An 8,304-nucleotide genomic window follows, 5' to 3' on the forward strand; every position below is an offset into this window, starting at 1 on the left:
CAAGATTCAACATCACTCTAACGCTATCACTACACTCGCATTAATATCACATATCAATCGGTAAAGCAACACAAAGGGATCATGGTATATGCATGAGCTAAATGACATGATAAATAAGCTATAAAAAAACTATATGGCAAAAATATGCAACTATATAAACTAAACTAACATGAATATGCAACTACATGACACACTCACAAATATGTTCCTTAACTATCACCCCCAAACTTAAAATCTTCACTGTCCTCAGTGAAGGTAATAGAAAGGAACACAGGGTATACCTACTCAGAGAAATCATCATCATCATCACCCTCAGAGGGTGGAGTGTCAGGAGGTGGATAAGCAGAGTCCTCACCAAAAACGGGCCACTGGATGTCAGCTCCAAGGCCTCTGAAAGCAGTCCCAAGTGCTAGGGTGAGCTCCTGCGCAAACCTACTCTGCGACTCATACATCGCATCCATCCTCCTGGAAAGCCTCATGTACTGGACATCAGCCATCCCTGAACCATCACCTCCCAGGGCTCTAGAAGAACCTGCCTCACCATGAGCCTGACTGGGCCTAGCCATCATAGCACCAGCTGTTGGACGTCCTCCTGGGACACGATATCCCAAACCACGCTCCTCGGACTCTCCACCCGTCAACTCCTGCATCACATTCAGCGTCCATGAATCAATAGGAGCGGTTGGAGTCTGCAGCTGCTCATAAGAAGGCCAATGGACTCCAACTGCCTTGCATAACTTCGTGACAATAGAGGCATAGGGGATGCTGTAATGCGTCCTCCCCCTCAAAAACTTCAAAATCCCTTGGTAGATGAACTCACCAAGGTCCACTTTATACTCCTAATTCAAAATCCCCCACAACAACCTGACTCTCTCAACTATAACCTCATGTGCATGAGAAGAAGGCAAAATATTAGTACAAATAAAGGCATTCCATGCACGGGCATACCTGTTCATCACAACAGCCGGAAAATAATGATACTCGTTAGATCCAGTCTTAAACTTCCACACCGTGCCCGGCTGACAGAGAGTAGAAATAATCAAATTTGAGTCAAAATCCTCAGGGGTCTTCTCATTCCAATTCTCCTCCTGGGGATTCCTTTGTCGCTGCCCAATAACACGGCGAATCGCCATAGGCTGATAATCAATAGTAAGCCCACAAACAACAGAATACCCATTCTTTTCATCCTTGGTGTTTGTATAGAACTCGCGAACAACACTCATCAGGAACGCCTCAGGTGACTTGCAAAAAGTAATCCAACCCTTCTCTGCAATCATCGACAATAACTCACCATCCCTCCCTGATGGCAAAAAAGCTCCTCTCCTTCAGAATCGGCTTAGTCAGAAGCCTAGCATACTCCTCCTCAGCAGCCTTATCCACCAATCGGGGCCTCGCAACAGTACCTCTTGAAGAATCAGCAATCGGAATGGTGCTGCTGTTATCGACAGTTCGAGATCTCTTTGGTCCCATTGAAACTGAGAATAAGAGTTGTAGAGTTGTGGTTTATGTGTAGGAAAGGGTTTGTAAGTTGAAAGTGTATTGAAGGTATATGGAGAGGTTGTGTGTATATATAGGGTAAGATTAGGGTTAGAATTAGATTAGGAGTGGGATAATGGCTAATTTGTAGGGAGAATTCGTGGGTAATGGGGTTTGTTGTGCTGTGGTTTTGTGTTTTTGATTTTTCTGTTTTTTTAAGGCTGAAACGAATTTTTCAAAATTTTGGTCCGCAGGCGGGCGCCTGGAACCAGCAGGTGGGCGCCTGCCAGAAAACGGCCGCCTGGAACCAGCAGGAGGGCACCTGTAAGGTCCCTGGAAAACAAAAAATTTCAGCCAACTTTTTCTGATTTTTTTGGGTTTTTGGATAGAGTACTAAATTCTAAGGGTTCCTATGATCTCATATCTTGGGTTGCCTCTCAAGAAGTGCTTCTTTTATGTCATTAGCTTGATGGAGAGTAGTTCAATCAAGTTGACAATAAAACGGAACGAACCACTTCACGGTTTTCCATATCCCCATAATAGTGCTTCAATCTCTGACCATTAACTTTGAATGCTTGGCCCAGATCGTTCTCAAAAATCTCCACCGCTCCATGTGGAAACACAGTTTTGACGATAAATGGTACAGACCACCTTGATTTCAACTTTCCAGGAAAAAGTCGAAGACGAGAGTTGAATAAAAGTACTTGTTGCCCCGGCACAAATGACTTAGGAGATAGCTTCCTGTCGTGCCACCTTTTTACTTTTTTCTTGTACATTTTGTTGTTCTCGTACGCTTGAAGTCGAAATTCATCAAGTTCATTTAACTGAAGCATTCGCTTTTTCCCAGCTGCATCTAGATCAAGGTTTAACTTCTTCAATGCCCAATAAGCCTTATGCTCAAGCTCCGCAGGTAAATGACATCCTTTACCATAGACAAGTTGAAATGGGGACATCCTAAGTGGAGTCTTGTATGTTGTTCTATAAGCCCAAACAGCTTCATTGACCTTCAAAGACCAATCTTTCCTTGACGGACAAACAACTTTCTCTAGAATGTGCTTGATCTCTCTATTAAACACTTCAGCTTGACCATTAGTTTGCGGATGATAGGTAGTAGCGATGCGATGATTCACATCGTAGCGTTGCATCATAGAAGTGAACTTACGATTGCAGAAATGCGACCCTTCATAACTTATGATAACTCATGGCGTTCCAAACCTTGTGAATATCTGCTTATGAAGAAAACTCAACACTACCTTTGCATCATTCATCAGTAGAGCCTTGACTTCTACCCATTTTGAGACATAATCAACTACCAGCAAGATGTACTGATTATTGCAGGATGAGATAAATGGTCCCATGAAATTGATTCCCCAAACATCGAAGACCTCAACTTCAAGCATCACATTTAAAGGCATCTCATCCTTTCTAGTAAGGTTCCCAACTCTTTGGCAATGATCGCACCTTAAAACGAACTGATGTGCATCCTTAAACAACGTAGGCCAGAAAAAACCTGCTTGAAGAATACGAGCTGTTGTCATTTCACCACCATAATGTCCACCATAAACTGTGGAATGACAGTCTCGTAATATCCCCTCCGTCTCACAGAATGGGATACATCTCCTGATGATCTGGTCAGCTCCTTGTCTAAATAAATATGGTTCATCCCATATGTACCACTTCACCTCATGCAGAAACTTCTTTTTTTGAGTCGCATTCATGTTAGGAGGCATTATATTGCTAACAAGATAGTTCACAATATCTGAGAACCATGGCTCTTCCTCTTGAACTGCAAATAACTGCTCATCCAGAAAAGATTCGTTGATCAATGTCTTATCATGTGAAGTAGAATCGGGATTCTCCAATCTAGAGAGATGGTCAGCTACTTGATTTTCGGTACCTTTTCGATCCTTGATCTCTAACTCAAATTCCTGTAGCAAGAACACCCAACGAATTTGGCTTCGAATCCTTCTTTGAGACCAGATAGCAAATGGTAGCGTGATTAGTGAATACTGTTACCTTTGTCCCAGGTAGATAAGATCGAAATTTTTCGAAACCAAAAATAATAGCCAAGAGCTCCTTCTCAGTAGTGGTGTAGTCCATTTGAGCTCCATTTAGCGTCTTACTAGCATAGTAGACCACATAAAAGATATTATTCTTGCGCTGCCCAAGAACTGCTCCCACTGCATAATCACTTGCATCGCACATCATCTCAAAAGGTTATGTCCAATCAGGTGCCATAATAACTGGTGCAGTTATTAAACTCTTCTTGAGAGTCTCGAATGCTGCCAAGCATTCATCATCAAATTTGAAAGGCACATCTTTCTCGAGCAAGTTGCACAACGGCTTAGATAACTTAGAGAAGTCCTTGATGAAACGCCGATAAAAACCCGCATGACCAAGAAAACTACGGATTCCTTTAACAGAAATAGGTGGCGGAAGATTTTCAATGACCCCCACCTTGGCTTTATCCACCTCAAGGCCTTCGCTAGAGACTTTGTGCCCAAGAATGATGCCTTGTTGCACGATGAAGTGACATTTTTCCCAATTGAGCACCAAATTAGTTTCCACACACCTTTTGAGCACCAAATGGAGATTATTCAAATATTCATCAAACGAATGTCCAAAGACGGAGAAGTCGTCCATGAACACTTCAACATTATTTCCAATCATATCAGAGAATATAGCCATCATGCATCTCTGAAAAGTGACAGGTGCACCACATAAGCCAAAAGAAACTCTGCGAAAAGCAAACATGCCAAATGGACAAGTGAAAGTAGTTTTTTCTTGATCTTCTGGTACAATGCAAATCTGATTGTAACCCGAATAGCCATCCAGAAGACCATAATACTCATGACCAGCCAACATGTCAAGCATTTGATCAATAAATGGAAGAGGGAAGTGATCCTTCCTCATGGCTTTATTCAACTTTCTGTAGTCCATGCATACCCTCCATCTGGTGACTGTTCGAGTGGGGATGAGCTCGTTCTTCTCCTGCTACCACAGTAATACCTCATTTCTTAGGTACACATTACACGACGCTCACCCAAGAACTGTCAGAAATAGGATATATGATTCCTGCATCCAGCCACTTTAGAATTTCCTTCTTCACCACTTCTTTAATGATAGGATTAAGTCTTCGCTGTTGCTCAACAGTCGGCTTGCTACCTTCCTCTAGCAGAATTTTATGCATGCAGTACGAAGGTCTGATCCCTTTTATATCTGCTATAGTCCATCCGATGGCCGATTTGAATTCTCTCAAGATCCTCAAGAGCTTGTCCTCATCACTACCTAAAAGGTCAGATGCAATAATAACAAGCAAAGTAGATGCATCACCTAAAAAAGCATACCTCAAGTGTTCAGGAAATGGTTTAAGCTCCAAAATAGGTGCTTCCTCAATAGATGGTTTGAGCTTTCCCTTAGCATTCTTGAGATCAGTATTACCAACAGATTTAAATGGCATGTCTAGCTTTCACTTCTAAGGAGAAGCATTTAGATATTGTAGTTGCTCATTGCCTTCCTCATCTTCACTATCAAATTCCCCCAATAAGGCTTTTTCTAAGGCATCAGACCTTAGCACATGATCAAGTTCTGACGTTACTGCAAAATCAATCAAATCCACCTTGAAGCACTCCACATCTTCTGTAGGGAATTTTATCGCATTGAATACATTGAATGTTACATCCTGATCTTGCACCCTCATAGTAAGTTCACCTTTTTGCACATCTATCAAGGTACGGCCTGTAGCCAAGAAAGGTCTTCCCAAGATTATGGGAATCTTCTTATCTTCCTCGAAATCCAGAATGACAAAGTCTTCAGAAAAGATGAACTTATCCACCTTTACTAACACATCCTCCACGATGCCTCGTGGGTATGTAATAGAACGATCAGCCAATTGTAGAGACATGTAGGCGGGCTTCGGATCAGACAAATTCAGCTTTTTGAAGATAGATAACGGCATCAGATTGATGCTTGCTCCTAAATCGCAAAGGCACTTGTCGAATGACAACTTGCCAATGGTGCAAGGAATGGTGAAGCTACTCGGATCCTTAAGCTTTGGAGGTAACTTTTGTTGCAGCACAGCACTGCACTCTTCCGTTAGAGCAACGGTATCAAGATCATCCAGTTTCACCTTCCTTTAAAGAATACCTTTCATGAATTTATCATAACTAGGCATTTGTTCCAGAGCCTCAGCGAAAGGTATGTTGATGTGAAGTTTCTTGAACACCTCCAGAAACTTACCAAATTGCTTATCCATCTTTTGTTTTTGCAATCTCTTAGGAAAAGGTGGTAGAGGATAGAGTTATTTCTCCCCTGTATTACCCTCAAGAAGAGTGTGTTCAATAGTAGTCTTACTTGGTTCCCCCTCTTTCTCCTTTTGATTTTCTTCTTCATCTACAACTTCTGCTTCTCCATCTTTTGCTTTTTCAGCTTCAACAACTTTTCCAGACCTTAAGGTAACAGCTTTGACTTGCTCCTTAGCTTCCTTCCTGCCTGCGCTTCAGTATCACTGGGAAGTGTGCCAGGTTGACGATTGAGCAAGGCATTGGCTAATTGACCGATTTGATTCTCCAAGGTCTTGATAAAAACAGCCTGACTTTTGTATAACAGCTTTAGCTCCTCGAAATCAGCACTAGAAGGTGGAGCAGCACCTCCTTGATGAGGATATGATTGTCTTTGAGCATATTGCTGCGGTTGCTGGAATCCAGGTGGATTAAATAGTTTACTTACGGCTTGCTAATATGGTTGCTGAACAGCATTTTGATTGTTGCTCCAGCTGAAATTGGGATGATTTCTGTTATTAGGATGATAAGTAGCTGGCACAGGCTGCTGCGGTCGCTGATAATTGTTCACATACTGAACAGATTCATTAACAAGAGAACACTGATATGTAGCATGAGAGCTTGCAGAAAGCTCATAAATAATAACTATTTGATTGACTCCATATTTGGTTAAAGAATCGACCTTCATAGACAGCGCTTGGAGCTGCGCTGTGATAGCTGTAGCTGCATCAACTTCCAGAATACCTGCTACCTTCCCAGGCATCATCTTTTGAGTTAGGTTTTGATACTCATTTGCAGCCATGGTTTCAATGAGATTATAGGCCTCAGTATAGTTTTTGGCCCACAAGGCGCCTCCAGAAGCTGCATCGAGCATGGGCCGAGATTGGGCACCCAAACCATTGTAGAACCCAGTGATCACCATCCAGTCAGGTATACCATGATGTGGACACTTTCTCAACATCTCCTTATAGCGCTCCCAAGCTTCACACATAGATTATGTTGGTTGCTGCGAAAATTGAGTAAGAGCACTCCTCATAGCTGCAGTCTTTGCCAAGATCTTCCCAAGTAGTGATGGACCCAGCTGGTAAAGAATGTAACCAGTCCTTAGCTTTATCCCTCAGAGAGAATGGGAAAAGCCTCAGCTTGATAGCCTCATCAGTAACACCATTATATTTGAAAGTACTGCAGATCTCGATAAAATTCCTGATATGCATGTTGGGATCTTCAGTCGCAGCACCTTTGAAAGAAACAGAATTATGCACATTCTGAATAGTACCCAGCTTGATTTCGAAAGTATTGGCCTGAATAGCCGAATGAATGATGCTTGACTGAATGTCATCAATATTAGGCCAAAAAAAGTCCATAAGAGCTGGATCTGCTGGAACTATATGATCACCTATGATTACCGGTTCTTTCTTTTCACTATCTTTATCCGAAGCTTCAAAATCTAACTTCTCCGGAATGTCAAGAAGTGAATCTGTCTCCTCAGCCGTATCTAGAGTCCTCTTGCGAGTGCGAGAACGTGTTTGCATAAACGCTCGCTAGAGTACCTGAAACACAACCAGAAATAATAAGTAACAAGTCTTAATCAATGAGTCCTAATGACCACTGATGGCAAGTACATACACTAAACAAATTAACACCGAGTCCCCGGCAGCGGCGCAAAAAAACTTGTTCGGCACAAAGCATGTGCTAATAATTCATGCAAGTATACGTGTTCGCAAGTAATAGAGAATGATTTCTAGTTCCTTCCTACAGAGACTCTGATTAATTATATTTAATCAACACTTACTCACCAATGTATGATTACTTCTCAATGTCAAGACAATAACACTTAAGGTTGATTAACTAATTATTAACTACGAGAATTAAACACTTAAGGTAACACTTGAATTCATAATATTAAACACATATGAGATCATAACTTCATTACTACTTCAATCAATAGTTATTGTTATTACCCTTAGCATGTAACGGTGATGATATTAATCGAACAACACGAAACTGATAAAAGACAACTTTCGTTACACAAGTACCATTCTACCAAGCATCCACAATTAAGATAGAAGTTGAATAGGCATCAATTATGTTGAGACCCTATATGTCTACAGAATTTGACAACATAATGATTTAAGCGCAAGTTATTCATTATGATTACACAGGGCAAGTAAAACGGTTAGAGTTACCCACTAATTATGCATACAATACATGAACCTATGCTAGCATGGCAAGTTCTAAATCTCAAGATTCACTGTCGCTTCACAAGAGATTAACAGGCTATCTTATATATTCGCGACGCACATAAGACGAATAAGCACAACCTATGCTAGATATCATACAATCATCACATACCAAGGTATTAAATAATTAACTAGAGAATTCCATAGTAAATCCGCTACAACCCCATGATCACGATTAGCCCACGATAGAACTCATCGTCACCATGGGTTCATATGAAAACATGAAAATAACACAACGATATAAACTAATAAAAACAGAGTACGTCAAAAGAGTATTAAGGTTCAAAGTAAGGAAAACTAGCATCCAC

At 41.3% G+C, this 8,304-nt stretch overlaps 1 non-coding gene across 1 annotated transcript; it reads left to right on the plus strand.

Annotated features, from left to right (window-relative positions):
* The first annotated feature begins 6,688 nt into the window (after positions 1–6,688).
* LOC141722681 (small nucleolar RNA R71) lies at positions 6,689–6,795 on the plus strand. Its single transcript, XR_012575686.1, has one exon. It is a non-coding gene; the product is annotated as a small nucleolar RNA R71 (small nucleolar RNA).
* The last annotated feature ends 1,509 nt before the right edge of the window (positions 6,796–8,304 follow it).

The sequence above is a fragment of the Apium graveolens genome, chromosome 4, assembly GCF_009905375.1.
Source record: "Apium graveolens cultivar Ventura chromosome 4, ASM990537v1, whole genome shotgun sequence".
Classification (NCBI taxonomy): Eukaryota; Viridiplantae; Streptophyta; class Magnoliopsida; order Apiales; family Apiaceae; genus Apium; species Apium graveolens.